The sequence below is a fragment of the Opisthocomus hoazin genome, chromosome 6, assembly GCF_030867145.1.
Source record: "Opisthocomus hoazin isolate bOpiHoa1 chromosome 6, bOpiHoa1.hap1, whole genome shotgun sequence".
In the NCBI taxonomy this organism is placed as follows: domain Eukaryota; kingdom Metazoa; phylum Chordata; class Aves; order Opisthocomiformes; family Opisthocomidae; genus Opisthocomus; species Opisthocomus hoazin.
In genome coordinates, this window is record NC_134419.1 from 68,356,542 (window position 1) to 68,363,827 (window position 7,286).

The following is a 7,286-nucleotide window of genomic DNA, read 5'->3' on the forward strand; positions in this document are numbered from 1 at the left end:
GTATAATGTGGTATGGGATCGAGAGTGAAAATAAGACACAGCCAGCCTGTTGAGCCCATAAATGTGTCCAAACAGTGAGGCAATGGAAGAGAGAAAGTGACAGCTTTAACAGCTACCGTGTGCCTGTGCCTCTATAATCCACTTCCATCAAACTCGTTATTGAACAAACACGTAGTGGGAAATATATAACAAGATTTTGACAGGTTAGCTAGTACTTCCACTTTTGACAGTTAATAAATAATTCATAGTGTCCCAAACACATAGGAAAGCTGTAGTTAACAGTGGAAATTGTAGTATTTCCTGTATCTCTTATGGACATGAATGCAAGCGTGTAAAATCACGTTTCATTTATGCTTTTATTGTGTATCAAATATAAGACTGTTTAGTAATCCCCTCTTTCCCTACTCTGTATGGAATGCTGTCCAGTTGATTAGCTGAGATTTATTCAGTTCACTCGTGTGTTTTACTGTTATTTTTATTGCAGAATCAAAGCTGGAATTGTTAATTCTACCAAAGGAGTGCCAGAATTCATCTTACCATGACAACACTTGCTTTTATCCAAACAGCTCCTGAAAGGGAGAACTATTTTCTCCAGAAAGGCAAAGCTTGCATAGTACACATTTATTCAGGAGTCACACAATGAATAACGGAGTGCTACTTCCACAGTTTTCACAACAAACAAGGAAAACGGACAGCATATCCCTGCCTAGAGTCAGATCTGCTTGCAAAACTGAGCTGAGAAGTTATGTTTCAATGTACTGAAGTGCTGAACTGGCCTCCCAATTTAAGCACACAAATAGCCAAACGGGTGTCAGGAGGCTCAGAGACACATTTGTACCCCTCCCAGACTACAGGCAAGTCTGCAGACAGGTAGCAAAAACATGCAGAGTGAGCAACAGGTTTCCCAGCATCCTTCACAAAAGCAACTTAAGGGATTACAAGCTTCCTTCTCTGAGATGAACACCTCTTTTCACACCCTGAGCTTCAGATATGAGGTATTTTGAAGCACCAACAGCAATCAGGTGGGAGAACACTGTTTCAGGGAGCTTCGAGTCAAAAAGAGAAGATATACCTCAGCTCAGGACAGTAAGCAGGGGTTCAGCCCAGTCCAAACATGGTGGTGGGATGAGGTATGCACATCCCTATGGACAGCGGTACCACATTACACCTCTCTGAGCCAAGGGAGGAGTCCTTATACCCTTAAAAAAAAATCCTCAGTTTGATCCTTACTGCTTTCCTGGAGCTCAGGATACTGGAGGGAAATGTATGAGCTGCAGTAAAAATAAAGCGTGAAGCAGTGTCATCTTTGCAGTTAGAGGCATGAAGTTCATTAAAAGTAAGCGTGGGTGGTGAGACGGTCTTCTTTCCCCAGAACCATATCATGATTTTTTTACAGGTAAGACTGAAAGCTATTAAAAAAAATAAGAAATAAAAAGGAAAAAAAAAAAAGAAAGATCAATACAGGAATATCTTCTTTTTAATCTTCTCAGAGACAAGGCTTTCCTTGCAAACCAGGTGGTTCTTGGTTCTGCCTTTCAGCAATTTGCAAAACCAATTTTAGCGTCATTGTATGGTATCTGCACACACCATTTGAGAGGCTGGGATTTTCAAAAGTGTGCAGAGTCATCTGTTTTCCCAGAATTGCTCTTGTACGAGAGACAATTTGAGGGAAGACCGTTTATTAAAAAGAAATTGAAATGGCTGACCAAATTGCTTCTTGGCCTTTTGGCTAAGATCAAGGGTAGTATCTGTTCTTATCACTTTAATATCTGAGAAGTCCTCAGTGAGAAGACTTTATCTTAAACGGATTTTTGTGCCTGGGTGTTGCACCCAGAGCTTGCTCCTAAATTTGCTTGTATCAGGAATAGTGTGACCATCAGGACTAGGGCAGTGATTGTGCCACTGTACTCAGCACTGGTGAGGCCACACCTCGAGTACTGTGGAACCGACAGAACTGATGGAATGACGGAACTGGGATTCTTTAGTTTGGAAGAGAGGAGGCTGAGGGGACACCTCTACAAATACCTAAAAAGAGGATGTAGTGAGGCAGGTGTTGGTCTCTTCTCCCAAGCAACTAGCAATAAGATGAGAGGCAATGGCCTCAAGCTGTGGTCGGGGAGGTTTAGATGGGATATTAGGAAAAATTTCTTTACTGAAAGAGTGGTCAGACACTGGAACAGGCTGCCCAGGGAAGTGGTCAAGCATGGGAACAGACTGCCCAGGGAAGTGGTGGAGTCATCATCCCTGGAGGTGTTCAAAAAACTAGTAGTTGTGGCATTTTGGGACATGGTTTAGTTGGCATAGTGGTGATGGGTTGACGGTCGGACTTGATGATCTTAGAGGTCTTTTCCAAGCTCATTGCTTCTATGATTCTATGATTTGAAAGGTTTCCTTGAAAAAACAGAGCTTTGGAAGCTTATGTGGGATTTGTAGCTGGGGGGAAAAAACCTCAACATGAGCAGAAAGGCCCCTGCAGCTTTCACCAGAGCAAAGCAATGGGAAGAAATGAGACACTGCAAACGCTCATCAGCAGTTTCTTCTCCCTTGTCTGGGTACTTTCTCTGTGTTTTGTTGGGGAACCAAATGAGGTATTATTATTGAACAAGCTCAGACGGGGCACCACATACTTAAGACCTTCCCCCCCATTGTACCCTTCTTCAGGGTCGTTTTAACCAGTATGGAGTTGCTGTTTTCACATCATCTGTCCTTTGCTGCATTGCCATCAACAGCGTGGGCCCAAGGGACTGTGGAGACTGGAAGAGAAGTGGGAGGTTTGCTGTGGGCCAGGAATACTGCATTCTCTTTTGAACTCAAAATAGAGCAAGCCCAACAGCAAGGGGAAGACAGAACCCACCATTTCCGATGCTGCTGGCTCTGACAGTGCCTCTCTATAGTCCTGAGGCTCTTGGGCATCTCCTGCCCTGTGCAAGATCTGTCAGTTTGCCAGCACCAAGAGAAGGATGACTTCAGTTTGTGTTGCTGTCAGGTGTCATCAGTTGTTGGCCACTACTGCTCTGATAAAATGGGAGGTTTTCCCTTCCCAGGTCTCACTTGTGCTTGGGTCACACTTCATTCTTGGGGTCATGGGACAGCACTCTCCATCTTCTTAATCGGGGGGGGGGGGGGGGGGGGGAACCACTCCAAAAAATCAGTGTTGTGGAAAAACAGTTCCCTTGAATGTAATCCTTAAATCTCTAAATACAGAAAGCATCAGAAAAGCAGCCAGAATTGATTATCTTTAAAACTCCTAAGATATAGCTGCTGATTTTCATGGGACCCGACTCATAATTTTTTTGAATATTTTACATGAGCGGTGCTATAAACTCACTTTCATAAAAAGAATGTCAAAAATATCAGAAGCACAAAGACAGGCTACATCTGAAATTTAACCAAGAAATCTATCCGTCTTCATCAGACCTGCAGTACTTTAGATCTGAAATGTTTCTGAATGTCTGAGAAGAACTGGATGGCTGTAGATAAATTACCCTGAGAGCACTCTAAAATGTCAACACCCACCAGTGAAGAAACTAAATTCAATCTAATAACATAATCTGAACTAGCAATGCAGGTTAATGACCTTCTACTCGCTCTCTAATGGGGTACACATCTTGCAAGAATAAATGGATTGTAGAACATAACTACGTATTCTGGAATTTTATAAATAAATTATTATAACACTAATTGGGACTAAATTACCATGTTTTAAAGTCATCTAGTAATTAAACTTTCTAGTGGAACAGTGCCTAGTTCTTTTATGCTATGGAAAAATATTTTCTCTGATTACAGTACTGACAAAACCTTGCTGACATAATTTCTGCCTAGCGGTTTTGATCCCCAAAACAAATTCCCTTCAAATCTATTACCTTACATTGAAAATATCTGGAGGATTAAAGGAAGAGATTGAACGCTAACCCTTTAAGTCTTCGTAAGGAGAGATGAATTACGCTGCTTTAATACAGCATTAAGATGTTCATTATAACATCATTCTTCCAAACACTTCTCCTGTGTGGAATTTAAAATATGAAATTTGGTCCTATTTCTCACGTAGCACTAATGCAGCACTGCTGACGTCATGGGAGGGTCAGGGACAGTGTGGGCATGTACAGTGTAGGGTGTTTGGGTTCTGATGTCCTGCTCCACTCTTCCTTCATGCCGTTTGGTCCCAGCTCGCTCTATTTTCTCCCAGAATTCAGGAGAGCTCACGTCCAGCTACTGCACATTGTACAGAAGCAGCTGTGAGGTCCAGCTTTAATGTCTGGATATTATCATGGATTCAGTCACTTTGGTTAGGTGAGATCTGCTTGCTGGTTTATTCTTTAGAGACCACATAAAAAAAGGCCACTGTGCTCCGCCTGAGATCTGATGCTCTTTACCAATACAGAGTTTACACTGAGTAATCAACAGGAAAGGACTCAGGTTTTATAAAATGAAGCATTAGAAAATCTAAGCCACATCAAAATATTAGTACCTGTGACCCCTACATTATCCCCAAATATCCTCAGCAGGGGCACAGAGGAGCACTGATCTCAACAGGGAAGACCTGATGTCCCTTGCGCTCCAAGGGTTATCCACAGAGTTTTGTTTTCAGTACCGGAGCCTCTGCTGAACCTCTGCACACAGCAACGTGCTCCAGAGACAGTCCCCTCTGTTTTGTCAAGGCAAACATGACAAGCCCAAAGAAATCACGAGGGTAATTTAAGATCTTTTACTCCTAAATACAGCATTAGGAGGTAAAGGAAGCCCTCAGCTTTCTGAGATAGCCTTCATGTACAAAGGGAAGGGGTCAGGAGAAGAATATCCTTCACTCCTAAAGGGCCTAGGTGGGGTCACTACTTCACTTGGGGACATGCAAAGAGACAAAGCAAAGGCTGTGTGACTACTGACACTTTGCAGGTGCAGATGTGATTAATCCAGTGGCACAACAAAGCTGCCATCAGACTATTTTTCCTCCAATTAACACACTCTACCTGAAGGCATAAACTTTGTTAGTTTTTCTTAAAGTCCTTTCTGAATCTAGGGCACTAAATCAAACGCTGTTATTTGAAGGCTGAGTTGCTTCCAGGGCAGCAATTCCCTTAGTGGCAGACCCTTGCCTCCCACAGCGGTGCGGTGTGCCAGGGTAGTTCCTGCCCTGGATCCACCTCACTTGCACTTACCCTCAGGAAAGCAGCGCTGACAGCAGACTGACTAGTAATGGTAATGAGAGGTAATCCTTAAAACCCACAATGAGGATAGTACAGTGCTTCAGTTCTGCAGGTTAACTGATGTGTTTAGCTTGGATTGCCCATTAACGTTCCTTAAGAAAACCTCTTTTTCTTTATTCCATTGCCATATTTTCTCTCACCTCCATTCTATTTAGAGAACTGGGAATAGATCAGAAAAGCATCAAACATCATAAAGATTTATTTTACTGGTTTTCTTTTCAGTACCGTATGAAGGTGCAAGCTCGATAAATGTCAGAGGTTTTATTCCATAAAAGCGTCCAGAGTCTTGGATTCTTATCTGGATTTCTGGAGTATGCAAAATTGGATTGCCAGTCTCAGGAGAGCAATCTCATATGGGATTTTCTAATCCTTCTGTTAGCATCTCCAGCCTGCAAATGAATAGGAATGGAAAACTCTTCACCCAAAGCTATTTCAATCTTGAAAGCTTCAGCCTCTACCAGAGTGGCTGTCTCCAAGAAAAACCTGCTGCTGGAATCACAAAGCATTCACAGCATTTGATGCACAAATAAGGCTATTTCAAAAACACCTCCACAGAAATATGTCTGCTTTTCTACTGGTGTGTAAGGAGTTTCGGAGAACAAGGCACTGGGAAGGATGCTTTGCTTTGCACAGAAATCTTTTCCAGGAGCAAGGTGCTCTGGTGGTTACTGACTTGGTTCTAATTCTGATCCTATATTTATTCACACCCATTTGATCTGAAAAAGAGACATTTTCCTTGAGCTAAAATAACACCTCTTCTTTGGCAAAGAATAAGTAGAAGTTTTGCAGAGATCCTTTAAGGCCAAAGGCAACATAAGGCATCCATTTATTAGTCATCAGTTATTTGGTGTTAAGCGGTTAAAAAAGTCATCTTCTCTTACAAGGATATAATTCAACTCTTCTAAAATAATTAGTGAATTGTTATCTCTGAAAAGGTGTAATTCTGATTAAATGAGGTTATTTTTCTCCTACACTGTGTTAATCACTGCCTTTCACTCACAAACACATACCTCAGACATCCACCTTGAATATCCAAGGTGTGCTGTGGCATCAGACCCCAAATCATGCAAGGAGGAAAAGCATTCACGTGCTCATCTTAACTTTTCCTGCATACCTCCCTGCTCAGTGGAAACTGTCAAGCCTTTCCTCCCCTCCTCCCACCTAAGGAGACATAGGTTGTAAATCAACAGTCATTCCAGACGTTGCAGTTTTAGTTAACAACCTAGTTTTACTAAATTTGGGAACCTAGCATTGGAGCTACTCTTTTTTATTTTTAGTATAAATTATGAAAATATTTTCTTTTCAGCTTGGCTTTTCAAATTAAAATGGAGATGCATTTTTTTTCTCAGAGGTAAAATGCAAGCCTTCACATTACTGTTTCTGCTTCTGTCAAACTGCGCGGGTGAGTCAGCAGAGGAGTAGGCTGAGTAGAGTCAGAGCAGTCAGCAGAGTAGGCTCTCCCAAGCCTACCAGAGAGGGACTGGTGTCAGAGGGGGCAGGGGAAGCCTCCTCTAAAGCCCTACAGTTCTGGGTTTTGAATTTTAATCTGAAGCCATTCAGGGCTGGATTTCAATAGTTTGTAGGAAATTAATAATTTTGAAAGAACACTCCACAAAAAATCAAAGAGGAAAAAATAAGAGTCTGGGAATGTGCAGCACCCTGTAATGAATGAGGAGACTTCCACATAATCCTACATGGCAGGGTTCTGGGGTTTTACTCTGTGCTCACAAGGTCCTCAACATGAGGAAGCCCTGGTGTCAGATATGGCATTGCAGTAAGCCGTAGTTAGGATGATCAGAGGGGAAGAGCTGTTTAAGAGATCTCTCTCTCTCAGCTTCTTCCGTCTCCTTCGTACAGTAAGAAGGTATCAGGTAGCTGAGTAATTCAGGTAGCTGGATAATTCAGCTACCTGGATTTTACCAAAGAGATCGCACTAAATTTTCTGTCACACTCACTGAAATGAGCTCCCCTAAGCACTGCTCGCTCATAACCATTGTACAGCATCTTATGTGTGATCATGACAGTATTTTTCTCTGAAGAAGGAAGAAAAATTTTAACACTATCAGAGGTAGTTCCTGAAAA

General features: G+C 42.1%; 1 non-coding gene across 1 annotated transcript; it reads left to right on the forward strand.

Moving 5' to 3' along the window:
* Positions 1-1,709: 1,709 nt before the first annotated feature.
* LOC142361831 (U2 spliceosomal RNA) lies at positions 1,710-1,896 on the forward strand. The gene has a single exon (XR_012764449.1). It is a non-coding gene; the product is annotated as a U2 spliceosomal RNA (small nuclear RNA).
* The last annotated feature ends 5,390 nt before the right edge of the window (positions 1,897-7,286 follow it).